General features: G+C 32.5%; 1 long non-coding RNA gene across 5 annotated transcripts in view; it reads left to right on the top strand.

Annotated features, from left to right (window-relative positions):
- The first annotated feature begins 5508 nt into the window (after positions 1-5508).
- The window catches only part of LOC108375410 (uncharacterized), a 19004-nt gene continuing 7322 nt past the window's right edge, over positions 5509-17190 (top strand). The window contains exons 1-3 of one of the 5 annotated variants that reach the window (XR_001849159.1): positions 7255-7518; positions 9177-9857; positions 9909-10024. This is a non-coding gene — a long non-coding RNA (uncharacterized LOC108375410). Of the gene's footprint in view, positions 5665-7254; positions 7537-9176; positions 10025-17190 lie in introns of those variants that run through there. The other 4 variants (XR_001849157.1, XR_001849156.1, XR_001849155.1 and 1 more) reach the window with 4 other exon arrangements.

Raw genomic sequence — 17190 nt, 5'->3', positions numbered from 1 at the left:
ATAGAATTGCAGTCAACAATGTCAGTGGCCTAACTTTGTTACAGATTGTGCATTCTACTTACAGTACATAAGGCCGACAACCCCAGTGTCCCGTCGCCATTGTTGCCAACATATATGTATGTACATACGGATTTGTTGGTCGCTCTTGTTGACATATTTTTGTGTATATGCAAGAATACATACATGCATATATACATACATATATATGTATATGTATATATATATCTACAATTCATTTGCTTTTATTAAAAAGCGATTATACTTCAAGTAAATATGATTTAGTCCTATATTTTAATTTGAAGCAAATGCACCCGTGACACTAACTAGCCCGAAAATTGTTGAACCTGCCAGTGGCATTTATAGCCGCCAGGTTGTAAGCTTTATTCGTTTGCCCTTTTTGCAGTTGCTGGGGAGTTTGCTTTGTGTGTGGCCAATCAGTTACCATCGCAACGTAGATTATACCTACATACATATCGTCGTTTGAGGTACAAAACCTTATAACTGACATTTGCGGCCAAAAATTGGATTTGCTCACACAAGCTCTTGGCTCAATCCTTATCCATTCGTCCTGAAATATCTATACTAGCCAGAAATGCAATTGCTTTATAAAAAAGGGAATCATTTTGAAATATGAGTGTTTTTACTCTCTAGAAAATTATTTATGCAACCTCACATACGCAGTTTTGCATTTTGTTGATACGCGGTTTTGTACTTCAAACGACGATATGTATGTAAATATGCAGAAAGCTAGAAAGTTAAATGGAGAACTGGCACTATAAAAAGGATAGTGGTGCGCCAGTGAATGTGATGTGCTTTAAAAGTGGCAACAAAAACAAAAACGTGAGCATACTACCATGCAGCTTGTGGCAAGTTTAATCATACGTAGCTCTGCATACTGTGTTGGTAGCTTGCGTGTAATATACAAATTTTCCGCGTGCATGCATTTCTAAAGTAGTAGGCAATGGAAAACCTCCGAGTATAAGTACTTTTGTCATGAAAAAGGTTTCTCATAAAAAATCATTTGCTGCTTGGAGAGTAACTTTTAAGGAAACAAGTAATTTTTAAGCAAAAAACAAATCCGACTTCAATTCTAATTTAAAAATTTAAGATCTTTAATTTCTTCATGATCCAATGATCGCATCTAAACCAAATTAGTATGGGACCACTGAAGTGTGGTCCAAAGTTATGCGCTAACATACATAAAACAAAACAAAAAGAAAAAGATTCCCACGAATTGATAACCTTCTCCATTTGTTCAAGTCGGTTAAAAACAAAATCGACTTCAACTGGCATATAAAACTTTAAGAGTACCGTTAATTTCTTCATGATCCTTTCCGTTAAAAAAAAAAGAAATATAGAAATCGGTTAACATGGTCCAAAGTTATTCGGGAACATTTGTACATAAAAAAAAAAAATCCGGCAAATTGATAACTTCCTCCCTTTTTGAAGACGGTTAAAAAATTAACACTTTTTTATTCTTAATTGGATTTGTTCTTTTAAGCAGCAAATTATATAAAATTTGGGAGGAAAATATTTTAGTTATTTANAAATTATATAAAATTTGGGAGGAAAATATTTTAGTTGTTTGTGAAAAAATCGGCGGAAAAAGTCCGTATTTTGTTTTGCCACATCAATCCTAATACAAAAGTTATGTATACGCCATGTCATACCACTTCTTCCCGACATATTCAGCTTTAGATTTTGTTTCGCGTGTAATGTAAATTACTTACGTTTAGTTGTATGCTTCTGTTTTTTTTTTCACATACGCTTGCTAATACATATACATACATATGTACATGCATAGTATATAATAGATACATACCTATTCATATTTATGTGGCACACCACATTTATGTGTATTGCATGTTTATTATCCTCTGCACCAAGGAAGTTTACTTTATACATATGTAACCTAAACTGGATATTTTTTTGTTAAAACTTTGTTTGCTCATTCAACCTTTTATGGGAAATAAAACAAACGAATCACCAAAAAATCGGTATTTTCATGCCACGGCTATCTTTGGTTCAAACGGCATGTCATACCATGTCCTAACGAGAAATTCTTTTTTATTTTATCCGTTTCAATTTGGGCCCGTAAGTGCTATGATCTATATAATGAAAGTCATTATTTAACGTTTAAAATATGGTTTATATTTTTCCGATCAAATTTAACGGCCATTTAATTATTTTTAATTTTTTGATCAAGAATGATCGTATTTTTTTTAATAAATTTTTAGTGGCTATTTTTAATTTTTGATTTTTATTTGTTTTTTAATACATTTTTAGTTTTTGAGTTTTCTTTTTTTCGATTATACTAGGTACTCTCGTGTAATCGTTACTTTCAGATCTAATATTTGTGGTGCTTAAAAATTATTGAATAAAATAAAAATTAAAAATAACGATTATTTTTGTTCGAAAAAAAACAAAAATCCCAATGTAACGATTATTATTGTTCGAAAAAATAAAAATCAATAAATAACGATTTTGCAATGGTTTAATTTGGTTCATATTAAGAGCGTATATTTATTACATGAAAAGGAATAACTCCACTAAAAATTTCGCCTGTATTTATGGTCCGATTTCGTTCATATTTAGAAAGCTTGCTATAAAACTATTTGTTTTTATTATTAACTTATTTTAAAATATAAATATTCTAATATCTTATTTTTACCGTGAAACTTTCAGTGTTTGTTGTTTGGGAATTAAGTTCAACTTTTTAAACCAACAGTCCCCACTTATTTCTGAGAGTGAATTAAATTATTATTGTGAATTTTACCTTTAAGTTCACACCAGTATATTCGCAAGAAATTTTTGGATTCGGTTTTATAGCTTGGCCTTTAATTTTTATCCTACCACAAAATATCACAAAATACCATTCACTGCCCTTTTGTGAATTCGAAATGTTTTAAATGCTCTTATGAATAGAAAACTTAATTAGATGTGTGTCTTAGGCCGGCCACGAATTCGTTCGGTGCATGTGTGTACATATGTATGTACATTAGAGTGTCTCAAAATACATATACATAATAGCACATTTTCTTCGTTAAATTAACATACCTTTTTTTTTTAACTATACAACGTTTATGAGACATTCTCTTTCATATGGGACACCAAATTTGGTTTCACGCATGAAATAAGCTAACACGTGTTCCAAGAATTTTGTTTTATTTTTTTTCTCTTCGGAGATATGATCTGCCAAAGTTTGCATTATATCTCGGGGTCTGCGCATCGTAGAGACTTAATGTTGTTGTCTTAATGTTGTTTTAAAGCTAAAGAAACGGGCTTAACATTTCTATATATAAGGTGGTCAAGATTGTCCCAAAGCCAACTTAGCTATTAACAGTTGAACTTTTTGAAGATGACTTGCATAGTGAATATCAGTAAATTAGGGATTTAACATTTCTATATATAAGGTGGTCAAGATTGTCCCAAAGCTATCTTAGCTATTAACATTTGAACTTTTTGAAGATGACTTGCATAGTGAATATCAGTAAATTAGGGATTTAAAATTATACCATCGTATTCCTTGTTTAATTCTCTATAAAAAAAAAACATGTTTAAAAAAATTTGGGATTTTTCACGAACTATTTTTAAAATGAGTTTTTTATTAAAAATTAAAATTTGATTGCGTATTCCGGTAGAATACTTATCCAGATATAATATTTATACGGCAAGGTTTTTCTTTAAAGCGAGAAACCCCTAGAAATGGGCGAGGCAATTGCGGGACTAAAGTTATAAAAACGCATTGCGGATATCGGCAGAATATCGCTTCGTCAACAATATTTGTTCCACAACTTCAAATATTCAAAGAATATTCTAGAAATTCCCGTGAGCCACTCTAATGCCGCTTATGGTTATATACAGGTACTTATGTATATGCATGCACGTTTTCTGCACAGTGGTATTTCAGCGGAAAAAATACAATCTTTTGAATATTCTATTTTTATATTTAATTGGTTCGGCAATTTTATACAAAATAAAAACAACAAAAGTCGCAACAAATTTATTCAGTTAAAACTGAATGAAATTTTTGTTCACTTAAGCAATGTGTTTTTCTGACTTTTATTTTTTTATTTTTGTTGTAGGTTCATATGATAATATAGCTAAGTGCTAGACAAAAAAGAGAGAAAATCAGGGCAATCGACCGTATATATTAATAAATATAATAGGCGGCATACACGGTGCGTCTGACTCGCGAGTCATTTGTGTACGTGTTGACTCACCTTCGACTATACACAGTTGAATCATTCATAGTCATTCCAGGAGTCATGTCGGTGTAACTAACACATATTTATTTTTACGCACTGTGTATGTAATATAAACAGAAAAAAATTACACTTCAAAAATGCGTTGACTGTGTTTCCTTAGTCTTCCTTCGTATCCTTATTGTAAACAAAATTCAGGACTCAAGTATTTTCTATCGATGTCAGAAAAAAATATTTGGCTGAAATCGGCGACTTTTAATGTAACTTCATATAGTAATGATGGCATTTATGGTATTTTAAGACGTTTTTGGAGTTAAGTTTGCATGGGAGGTATGTGTTAAAATTACCGATTACTCCCATTGTTTGGATGTTTAGTTGTATACTATTCATCCGTCTGCTTTGTGCGGTCTTTTTAAGGCATTTTCGAATTTAGGTTTGTATGGGTATGCTTTGAAATATACCGATTACGCCCAATTTTTTAAGGTTCACACTTAACGTTATTAAAAATTAATGGAGAAAATTTCGGAGTAATATATTCAGTGGTGTGCTTCGGACTAATATAATAATCGGTGGTTATTTTGTATTTTTAAAACGTTTTTGAGGTTAGGTTTATATGGGAGGTATGGTTTAAACTAAATCGATCACGCCAATTTTTCGTTTATTTCTTGATTTATGTATGCCCATAAATGTTACATACGCAAATGTTACGTTCTATGCCTATGCCGTCTAGTTTTTTCAAAAAAAAATCTATAGGTCTGTACCACTGTGCGCTGTGCTCAATACGAAGCTGGTTCGTTTCGTTTCCTTGTAAGTTCTTGTTTTTGTTTCTTTATTTTTTGAAGGCAGTGAGTCAGTTATAAACGACGACTTTACGGTCTGACGTATTCACCATTTTCTGTCAAAATTTGACGAAAATTGACCGACAATTCGATAAATACTGAACGAGAAACAAAGCGAAGATGTTCGGTTTTCATTCGGGTGTCCTAATGACCGAGTGTTACGGCCGTCAACGGGTTGGTGCAGGCAAACGAAAATGACAGCGGATAGGGTCAACGAGTGGCCGTTAAAGGCAGACTGCATGTTTTGTGTGTGGTATGGCGATGGCACATGGCGCGTGGCGGATATTACATGTGCATAGTATGGCGTGCGACATGCAAGGTATTTCTTGGGCGCCAACATAGTTCTTCGTCAAATACAATTACACATGCAAAAAATTCGTGTTTTTGTGTCAAACTTAACGAAGCACCGACTTCGATGGTATTCACTGCGAGTCCAAAACGACAGTTTAAGCGAACCACAGAGACGAACGGATTTCGGGTAAAAGGCAGCGCTTGCAAAACTTACTAACTGTTCACTACCCTAAGTCAATACATAGAAAATATAATATAAGGATATTTTTTTCAAACTGGCTAAAAAGTAGAATTTAATAGCTTAAAACTATAAATCTGTTCGCAATTCGGTTCGTATCAATTAGGAAAAGCATTACTTTTAAAAAAGGCAACGATTTTCTGTGCAAAATGTGATTTAATTGAAAAATTATATACATATATATATGTATATGTATATGCATATATAAAGAAAAAATCATTAAAAAAGTGTGTGCATATCTATAAAAAGTGTTTCTAAGCATAAATTGTGTGGCAACTAATGATACAACTGAAAAAATTCTAATTGGAAAATTTGACTTTCGATTTTTTCTATCCGGGTTATGTATCTAGCAAAATGGTGTGAGCGCGAGGGGTCTAGGTAGATTGTGGAAAAAGAGGGTGCGAACTTATGCGAAGGAAAGGCAACGTAGGCTTAGCCGCGCCAGCAAAAGGCGTGCAAAGCACCAGGATGTGGCGCCGCACGCCACCCAAAATAGCAATGTCGATTGTGTTAGTCTGCGTGTCCTCTTTTCAATATACATACAACACATCTATGTATGTGTGATTGTATTAAATGCTACATGTACGTATAAGCATTCACGAAGTACTTATTTCAGCAGCCGAACACTTTGTAAAACTGGCTGTGACTCGGGTTTTTATTAGCAAGAAGGACGAATTTTATGAAAGCAGGACAAAGTGCGCACTATAATAAATATAGTTTAATTAATTCAAAATTTTTAATTATATGAAGTAGAAATTACCAAAAATTGCTTTCCTTACAATAATTTACAATAGGTTTAAATTTATATTTCATATAGTTGCTAGTCTCGAATGATATTGACTAAATCCACGTTCTTTCGAAGGTTAAGTATTTCTCTATAATTTTCTACTACTGTCACATTGTTATATTCGTATGCGTGCACATTAGGGTGGTCCAAAAACAGTAAAGTCGGAATTGTAATGCTCTGACCCCATAGGATTGTTCTATATCGAAAAAAAGTATATCCCTATTTTTTTATTTTGAAATAAAAAAATATTTAGAGGTCGCTCAAAGAGCTCAAAGTTTTCCATGTATTTTTATATTAGAAAAATAAAATTGTTCGTTGAAATGGTATAGAATGCTTGAAAATCAGTGTTTTTCGATCGGAAAATCTGGTTTTCTTCAGGAGACTTTCAGTAATAATACCCAATTGTTTATTTAACCATTTTTTACTTGGTGGCCCCATTGCATTTTTTCGGGTTTTCGTGGGTTTTTGGCGGACTTATAAATTATAGTTGCGATGAAAAAATGGATAAAGAAACAATTGGGTATTATTACTGGGAATCTCCTGCAGATAACCAGAGTTTTCTGGCAGAAAAATATTGATTTTTAACTATTCACACCATTTCTAGGAAAAGTTGTTTTTTCCCCATATAAAATAAATCCATGAAAAACTTTGCGCGCTTTTAGCGACCTCGAAATATTTTTTGATTTCAAAATAAAAAATAAGGGTATATTTTTTTCGTTATAGAACAATCCTAGGGGGTGAAGCATAAAAATTCCAACCTTACTTTTTCCCCCACAAGCATTTTTGGACCACCCTAGTGTATATACGTATGTATGTATATAGTTTTCAGGGCTTTGCTGATTCATTATTTTGTCACAGAAATGTGCATATGTGTTTGGCAGCTATTGTGTGGCAGGCAGCTCGTTCGTCCTGTAACCGTCAGTATCGTGTCTACTTTCGCCATCGTCATTGGCACTGCTGTTGCTACCGCTGAGGCGGAGGGTCGGTTAATAGCTGTTGCAGTTCACTTTGCAACTGCTTTGATCTTTATATCATTGAGGAAACATTTAAAAATAGGTGCTGTCGAGGAGTTTCTTAAAGCAGTGATAAAACGAATTAAACACTAACGATATTTTTATATTTCTAAGTGTATATTGTGTCTGCAATAACGAAGAATCTGTAAGAATCTGTGTTTTGGTAATTATAACTAAATATGTAAATCGATGAATGGTAAATTTTTTGCTTTGGTGAAAAATGTTCTACAGAACATCGCGAAGTTAAACGTATATGTGATTAATAGGCCAGTGCTTTCAGACAATTACCTTCCCTGGGCCAATTTACATATAGCATGTATTATATAATAGACGTGCCTGAACACAAAATATCCGAAAGTCATTTTTAACCAATTGTATGAGCAAATGTAATTCACAAACACGCTACACTCATTATAGTGGTATGCGAAAGTTATGTATAAAAATCGATATGTGCAGGCCTTATTGAAAATTTCAGTTTCTGTGGCTTTGATGCTTGTCCTTTTGAATTGAATGCTTCTTGTGTGCCAGATGTGAAATTTATAAAATGTTAGGCAATATTAACTACGAGTAGATAAGTATTCGCGTTTTGAATCAATGAGGGTTATATACATAGATATGTATGTATGTACATTTTTAAAAAGCTGTAAGACAAAACTATGATAATAAAGTTGTTTCAGGACTTAAATTCAAAATTCTGAAAACCTCGAAACGGATCTAAGGAGTATTTAAAATTTGAAATTTTGTAAAGATGCGTGGTTGTATGTGCATATGTAAAATGTATGTTTGTTATACGTTTATACATACATACATATATGTATATTGCATCATCTTCGTACTCGCATTTAAACCGCTACATAAGGTATTAAGATTAATAAAAAAATGTTTATGGTGCCGAAGGACTTCAATGCTACAGTTTTTTCGCACCAGCTATGAGGCTTAAATATTATATGGTTAGCCTAAATTACCTCCGGTATAGCTAATATACTCTCATAGACAAAAAGGTATATTTTACATTTAGATTCTTAAATATATACTTCAATGGATAAAATGTGCGCAAGAATTAAGTTACATATGGATGTATTTATGTATGTACGTACATACGACACAAATGATGAATTAGGTGAATTATAATGAAAGGCTATGAAATTTCACAGCAAAGTCTGTTCAATTTAAAATAAGCTATCATGGCAGGAAAATCGCTCAGGTACCTATTCACTGCGGAAAAGTCCGTTGGCTTAACTTCGCATTCCACCTCATTTATTATTTCTCAATATACTCGTACATACTTATATGTATATGTATGTAATTAAGTCGCTTTGCGTGTAGCGCAAGTTTGTTGTTGGGTGCTTCTTTTAAACAGCTGGTCGCTCAAAAGCAGAAAAAGAAGGTGAAGTGTATAGTTAACTGGAAGTAAAACTTTGGAAGCATTACATATTGGAACGAGAGCAACGCAAAAACATCGCAATACTTACATATGTACATAGCACTCGAAATAAAATTCATTGTCAAATCGTGTTAATACTAAATTTATAACACAATAAAAATATAAATATAATAAAACAAACACCTTTTAGAAATAGTGCAAGTAAAGTGACCCGAATGCCCAATTTCTAATAAGGTTTAATAAAAGAAATCGCCATGTTTAAATTTTAATGTAAAAAGTGCGTTATTTTACTTGTAATTCAACCACAATGCATTAAAGAAAGTGAAACATACATACATACATACATACATATATGTATGAATAAATCTAAATAAATAGATAAATATGTTGTCTTCCTTCCACCATTATATTCGAATTAGTATGCATATCTAAATAGATAGATCGCAATTTGTACAGTTTTGGGGGGCGGCGCAGTGAAAACCGTTTAAGTATGCAAATAAAAGTAAAAAAAGTGTACATAAAAAGTGACAAATGAACGCCGCACGTCAATCGTTAGCATGGTTGATTCCAAAAAAAAAATGTGAAAGTGCAGTAAAAAGTGAAGCTTAGATATCACTTCAATATGTACATATGTATATTCATATGTAAAAAGTGTATGTCATAGCTCCAAATTTAATTGAAACAAACACAAGAATTAATAAATATTTTAATATCGATTAAAAGGTGTAATACCCGAACAAGCAGAATAAGCGTTCGTAACAGCAGTAGCAACAGCAACAGCAGCAGTAGCAACAATATTAATCATTATTCACCATTCTAAAATGTTACCGATGCTAGCGAGATAATATTTCATCGCAAATTGACGCCGTTTCACTCAGCAAGTTAACGATTAAAATAGGATTTCCGCTTCCTTCCGCTAATCTGATGCCTTCGCATATCTACATATGAAACAAAAAATGGCACATTCTAAAATCAACATAATAATACGAAATGAATTTAATCAATAAAACAAATGCACTAGTTTCGTTTCGATTATCAAATGCGACTAATGTGAAGTGTAAACTGTTTCCAATAATAAGGAGCCATTTAGTATAACTACTGTACGATACATACTTATAACAAATATACATATTTAAGCACAATATTCACAGCCCCGCCCTGCAGACAACCACAACCCGTCAACTGAAAACAGCAAAATAAAACGGCAACACGTGGCCTCAACAGGGAAAAGTGTAATCTAAAGCTATTGTTTCTACTAGGATCAAAGGTACATATCACCCTACATACATACCCGCTTATAGTAGTTACATACTTTCGCATTTAATAGAGAAAAGCACAATAATGCGGCGATAAATAATCAATGTTGCATAACTAATTAAATACATATCATGTCACTTCAATGCAGAGTGGGGTGCTAGTTCTACTTTCTAAGCTGCATATATAATTACTATTACATTACTATTTCCAATTAATGGAACTAAATATAACATGTGTATATATATGTTTGTATGTACACATGTACATATGTATATGTACATAATGTGGAAATAGTGGAATTTGAGCTGGATGGAAAATGCATGTACATACTGATGTATATAAACCGGAATTTTGACACACAACTCTCTCATTGAATAACATACTACATCCTCTCTTTACAAATACATATCATGTCACTTCAATGCAGAGTGGGGTGCTAGTTCTACTTTCTAAGCTGCATATATAATTACTATTACATTACTATTTCCAATTAATGGAACTAAATATAACATGTGTATATATATGTTTGTATGTACACATGTACATATGTATATGTACATAATGTGGAAATAGTGGAATTTGAGCTGGATGGAAAATGCATGTACATACTGATGTATATAAACCGGAATTTTGACACACAACTCTCTCATTGAATAACATACTACATCCTCTCTTTACAAATACATATAAGCTGGGAGAAACGCATCCGAAAATGTTTCGTTAAGTTTTCGGAAAATTACGAATTAAAGGCCTAAAGAAAGAAGTGAAAAAGAGAAGAAAATCTTGATAAAAACAAAATGGATAAGAGCTCTCATGGTCAGAATTTCACCCTTTCCATAAAAACACTTTTATATTTATTTGTGTGTGTGTGCAAGGCAATTTTCGTGCGTGTATTTACCTAATGTATGATTTACTTACATAAACGTATGTATGTACATGCTTATGTATGCCTATGTTGTTATTTTTGAAACAAAATATCTACCGTTTATTTCTTAAAACTTAAGTAGTCCGTTCGATAAAAGTAAACTATTAGAAACCTATACATTTTTATTTGAGTTCCGTCGACATACACACATAAATACTTACTCACACGTATGTATTTACAAGTACATATGTATGTCCAAGTATGTATGTGAATGTGCATTCAGTAAAATCGCCAAGGCCTTTCATTCATTGTCCTTAAAGTTATAGCATTTCCAGTTTAAATGAAACCTTTTTTCAAATTTAACGCAACTTCATTCAAATTAAGTGAAACTATTTCCATGCCAAAGGACGAAGGCCGAAGGGCGACCGCTATTGGAAAGAACTTTTTTTGCTTTTTATTTTGTCAAACACTTGGCTTGAACTTAGGCCCTGCGGAACGGTAGCGTGCTCTGCTAACCACTAGACCACAGCGGCCCCCAGTGTTAACCAGGCACGATGTAAACGGCCCTGGACATAGTGTATAAAATTAAATAATAGCTTGTCTATTCGCCGCTTTCGCACAGTCATTTTGATCAATTTGTGCTATATTGCTATATCGCGCGCACCTTATAATGATCGGGCATAGACTATTAACTTCGAAAATGCCTTTCTATGGGGTTTAATCCATTATTAGCCACCAATCTCTCATTTCTTGTTATTTATAGATGCTGGCATCATCATCATCCATAACTAAAACTAAGTTCTGTAACTCTGCTTGGAAACGGGCCAATTTCACAGTGGAATGAGAAACAATTTTTTGGTGAACAAAGCCAGCATAATGCATGCCAGCAATTAGAGTCACATTTCCTCCTCTTAAAGTCCAAATAAATAAAAAAACAAGTAATCGGCTGTTTTACTGGTATTTCTTATTCAATGTGCCTTGACCTTAAATAACAATCCGTTGTTCGTGTGAATTCACAGTAAACTAAAAAGGGTACTTTGTTTCTTTTGATTTGAATAAAGATTCACTGAATTTGGAAATAAGTAGTTTCATTTAATTGGAATAAAGTTGCATTCAATTTGAAAATATTACGTTAGATTTACGGATCTTTACACGGTTTTTTTACACTAGGTCATTTTCCAAAGAAATTTCTTTTTATTTTGCATCGTGAATAAAAAAAATTCAAACTTTAACAGGGGAAAAAATTACAAACTTCTTCATTTGTATCAAAAGCTGTTCTTTTACAAAAAACTCAAGGTAGTTAAGAAAATCTAAGGATAAATCATAAGTGGTGCATTGTTACATGGCGTATGAGTAACATTCGTTCCTGCTCATATTTCATACAAAAAATTATTGCGCATTTTCATTTGATCATTCCCAACTTTTTTTTTATTTATACATGTTTTATTTTTTGCCAATTTTTTATAAAAAATATGGTTAACTCTACGACCAAGACCCCAAAAATCCGAGCTCCAAACCTTGTGCAATATTAAAGTAAATTCTGCAAATTTTCGTTGAAATATAACAATTTTTAATTACACTCTTTAGAAAAAAACTGAGTATGCAGTTTTTTAGCCCATTCAATTTTAGTATAATAATTATATGCAAGTCTGAGGAAGCTAGGTAAATTTTTTTGTTGAAGGTAACGTTCATTTTCTCCAAAAATCCAAAAAAAAATCTAACATTCCATACAAAATTCCATTCAATGAAAATGAGCACGAAATATGTCAAAATACTTGTAAACTAATATCCTTTCCATTAAACTGGCGGACTAAAAAATTTAAAATGGCATCTTTGAATCACCGCTTTAAAGACGCAAGGTTTTATTTTTTGAAGGCAATTAATTTTTACAGTATGGGTATCAACTGTAATGGTTTTAAAGCGGTTTTATTTCTAAACTTCATGTAGGAGAGTTGCGACATGCTTCAAAAGTTGAATTTAATTTGAAGTAGTATAAATAAGTATTACCATATGGTCGCCAGACGAAAAGACTTTTAAGAACGTAGTAGTTCGTAAATATTTTGTTGAGAGTCGTCATTTGTTGCAAAAGTCGAATTTAGTTTATTTATGCACAATGAAAATCTTTCGTTTTTAACACTAAGAATATTTTTGAAGTAATATAGAGGGTGGCTACCCGTTTAAAAAGTTAAATGCAAATTATTTAATACGTCAAATTAATTTATAAAATATTGATATCATTGAAGAGGCTTAGTTCTGAACCATATTTCGAGGGTTGCCACATGCTAAAAAAAAACCAATTCGACCTAATTCATCAGTTAATTTAAATATGTATCACTATGTCAGTCAAAAGATATTTAAAATGGTTTAAGCTTAAAACTACTTTAGAAGGCGGTTGCCACATGTGTATTATAAAGTCGCATTATACGCAAATATTTTGAAATATAAAAATATGAATCTTTACTTTGTACATATAGAATGATTGAGGAGTACCACGCGTTTAAAAAGTGGCATTCAAATTATTTTGTAAGTTGGATGAATTATTAAAATGTGGGTATCATTCGAAATATATTTGAAAAGGATTTATTTATGAAATATATTTAGGAGAGTTGCCACCTGTTTAAAAAATACAACTTTCTAAATTAAGGTAATTAGGTAATTGAAATGTGTATCACAATTTGGGTGTCAGACGAAATATATTTAAGAAATTTCAATTTGAAAATACTTCTGGAAAGAATTGCCAACTGTTTGAAAGTCGAATTTAGTTAATTATACACAAGTTTTTGGAAATATTAGAATATGAGTGTCAATCGAAAAAGATTTATGAACGCTTTGATTTGAAAATATAATTGTTTAGGCTTGTAACTTTTTCGAAAAGTAATACTCATCTAACAAAATATATATTTTATACGAGAAGGCATTATGCAAGACCTTCCCTCACTCAGAAACGGCTGCACGGATTTATATTAATTATAGCACTCGGATCGCTTATTACTCTGACTTACATTTGGAATAGTTTATAGGTTTTTGAATCTTAATTTCGGGGTTTTAACGCCATGCGGGTTCATTAGTTCTTATTAATTTCTATGACTGAAAAAACTTCGGAAAACGCTTTCTGTCATCACTTGCGAAAAGAGCGTTTTTAAAGTGGTATTACGCAAGTATTTTGAAATATTGCATGCTAATTTTCATTGATAGAAATTTTGAGCAGAGTTCTGGGCCGATTTATGACACTCGTCCCATATCTATTATTTATATTATTTTATACCAGTTATTTAAATTTCATATTTGTGTTGTGAAAACTAGTTTTTATACCCGAGCGCACTTGTGCACAAGGGTATTATAACTTTGTTTACATAACGGTTGTTTGTAACAGCCTAAAGGAATCGAGATGGATATAGACAATTGTCTACACATAAATGCTCAGAATGAAAAGAGAAATCGATTAAACGATGACTGTCTGTCCGTCCGTCACGACGTGCACGACTCCAGAAAAAATTTAGATATCTTAACGAAACTTGGTACGCGTTTTTCTTTTTAGTCAAGGACGTATTTAAAATGGGCAAAATCGGACAATAACTACGTCTACCTCCCATATAACGGTAGTTGGCGGAAATACGAAAACTGCGATATTTTATTAAATCACTCAAAATTGATATTTACAATGACCTTTTGGTGGAAATAAGAATATTGAAAATTTTTGTAAAATATGCGTAGCCATGCCCACTTATGATTACATGTTTATATATCGGTAACCGCTTCACCAAATCCTCCCAAACTTGGCACAGTGGTCTTGGTAAACCATACCAAAAGGCTGAAAATCTGACAATAACCACGCCCACATCCCATGTAACGGTAATTTAGAGAAATGCGAAATCTTCGATAAATCAGTATTTACTGAAGCTAATTTATTCAAAATTGATGTTTGCAATAATTTTTTAGTGTAACACCGCCCACTTATGGCCACATATGCGAACCTCGGTAACGGTTCCATCAATTTGAAGGCAACTCGTTATAATAGAGGGACTTTACACATACGAGCAAGACGTTGGAAATGTACTAAAATTACGTCCACTTTTCACATAGCGGTAAATTTCAGGAATACAGACATTTAAAGACGCTAATTTACACAAAGTTAATAAGAAATAAGTAAATGAGCGTGGCACCGCCAATTTATGACTACCCAAGTTTATCTTATTAAATCTCACTGAACATACTGGTGGGCATATGGTCTTATTTCCATTTTGTTATTTTCAATCCAGAAGTGAAATAAAGTCATATTCCAAATTGTACAAATGAGTAATATTGAAATTACAACCGCTTCAACTAAAAATGCCTGGTTGGGCCACACTATTTGTGGATCACACATTTTTCTCTTAATTGACCATGGACGTGTTTCCTTATTATTCAGTCCGGATCTAGAAGAGAATAGTCGTCGTTTATAAGAAACAATGGCTATAAAGAAGCAGATGAGAATGAAATTATTAAGTATCAGCTTATTAATACTTGATTAAATTTTTTCGCAAAACAATTTGCAAAATTTTACCTACTTGGATTCTCTAACGCCACTATTTTCATGCAATATTCTATGAATTCCGTACTAGAGACGAAATGAAAAGAATGTGTTCAGAATATCCGGCCACATATTATCCGCAACAACGTTCTAATGAATAAGTGAACAGAAAAATGTATTCCGAATATTCGGAATGTGAATAAAGAAACTCACGCCGTGTGTTAACATTGTTCCGGTAATTTTCCAGTTTACGGACACTTGGGAAAATCATTGTTAATCATCAAATTATTTCGTCAAATGGGGTATCGAATAGAGGCATTTTAAAACACCAGTATTACGAATCCGGGAACGGAAACTAACTTTTTTTTCTTCAATATTTCACAAGTTATCTGTATAAAATAAATTCCGCACATTATTTACGATGTTAACTCCTGGCGGCACCTTTAAATCAGAAAAACTAACAACCTTTCTTAAAGACTATTTTGAGTACAAATAACTCAAATAATTTTAATTTAAGTTTTCAAAATTCGGGTACGCTATATCCAATAGTTTTGCCGGCACAACTCCTTTTTGAGTAGGAGACCTTCGGCCGCGCTTCAAAACACCAGCTCTAGCCGTACCAATATCTCGGCTACGCTATTACCCACAGTGTTATGTGAGCGCCGAATTTAAGTTTAGTGGTTCTTTGTTCCANACTCCTTTTATTGAATAAGCTTGTTTTTTTGGATTTTGTTAAAACATATACATATGTATGTACGGACGTATAATAATGTATTATTTAAATTTATACAAATTATTTCTAATAAAATGATATAAATAATTATTTGATACTTCCGGATATTGGAAAATAAATATATCTACTTATGTAAGTTTTAATTTTGCGAGTGCACCCCACCATTTTCCGCAAAAACTGGCTTTATGTTTTCCAAACAAAAGTTTTTAAAAGCGCAATAAAATCATAATGGCTTTATCTTATTTTCTAGTCGGAAATTTCCAATCGCCAAGCGAAATAAAGCCATTATGGCCTTATTGCGTATGGTGTTATTGCATCCCACCTAACATACTATCAAATATGTATAAAATAGGGTAAAACCCCCCTTCTTACCATGCACCGGTAGTTTTCGGAAAGATGAAAAAACTTTATTTAATACGTGTTCCGTTTATTAAATGTCCAGCTTAGATTTATTTACTTGTTAAAATTACATTTGTTTTTTTCCCGAGCTCACCCAAATAATTTTGACAATTTAAAGTTATATTTGCTTCATAGATTTAGGTACAAACGATAACTTATTTTTTTCTCTATGTATGTAAGTGTTTTCCATTGCTTCGATATTTGTGAAAAAAAAACACAATTTACATTTTTGGAAGAAGTTATAGCTATTTCACAGATCACCACATCTCCTCATCACACTTCTCCCAAAAATAGAATTACATATGGGTGTTTCCATCGGAGGGTCCACCACGACAAAAAAAATAGAAGTCTTATATCTAACGTATTTACGGGCCGATTTGACTGCTTTTTAAAATATATACTGGCTATGTAAGTAGAATCATGTTTGCGTAAAATGGTCTTCCTAGGCGGCGCCAAGGTTGAGATATTTCGAAAAACCGTATTTATGGTCCGATTTGGTTCGAATTTGGCGTATGTAGTTGAAACATAATAAGTCATAGATTTCCAACAAATTCACCCTGAATTGGCGCTGAAGTCAAAATATAAAGTATATTCTACATAAAATACATGTTTTATTTGCGTTAAAAATTCATTTAAAAGCAATATTAACAAAAATATAACGATGGAAAT

This window comes from Rhagoletis zephyria, unplaced genomic scaffold (assembly GCF_001687245.7).
Source record: "Rhagoletis zephyria isolate East Lansing unplaced genomic scaffold, Rhagoletis_zephyria_1.1 Rzeph_scaffold_08893, whole genome shotgun sequence".
Classification (NCBI taxonomy): domain Eukaryota; kingdom Metazoa; phylum Arthropoda; class Insecta; order Diptera; family Tephritidae; genus Rhagoletis; species Rhagoletis zephyria.
The sequence above is the reverse complement of the archived record's forward strand: the minus strand, read 5'-3'. Positions and strand labels throughout refer to the sequence as shown.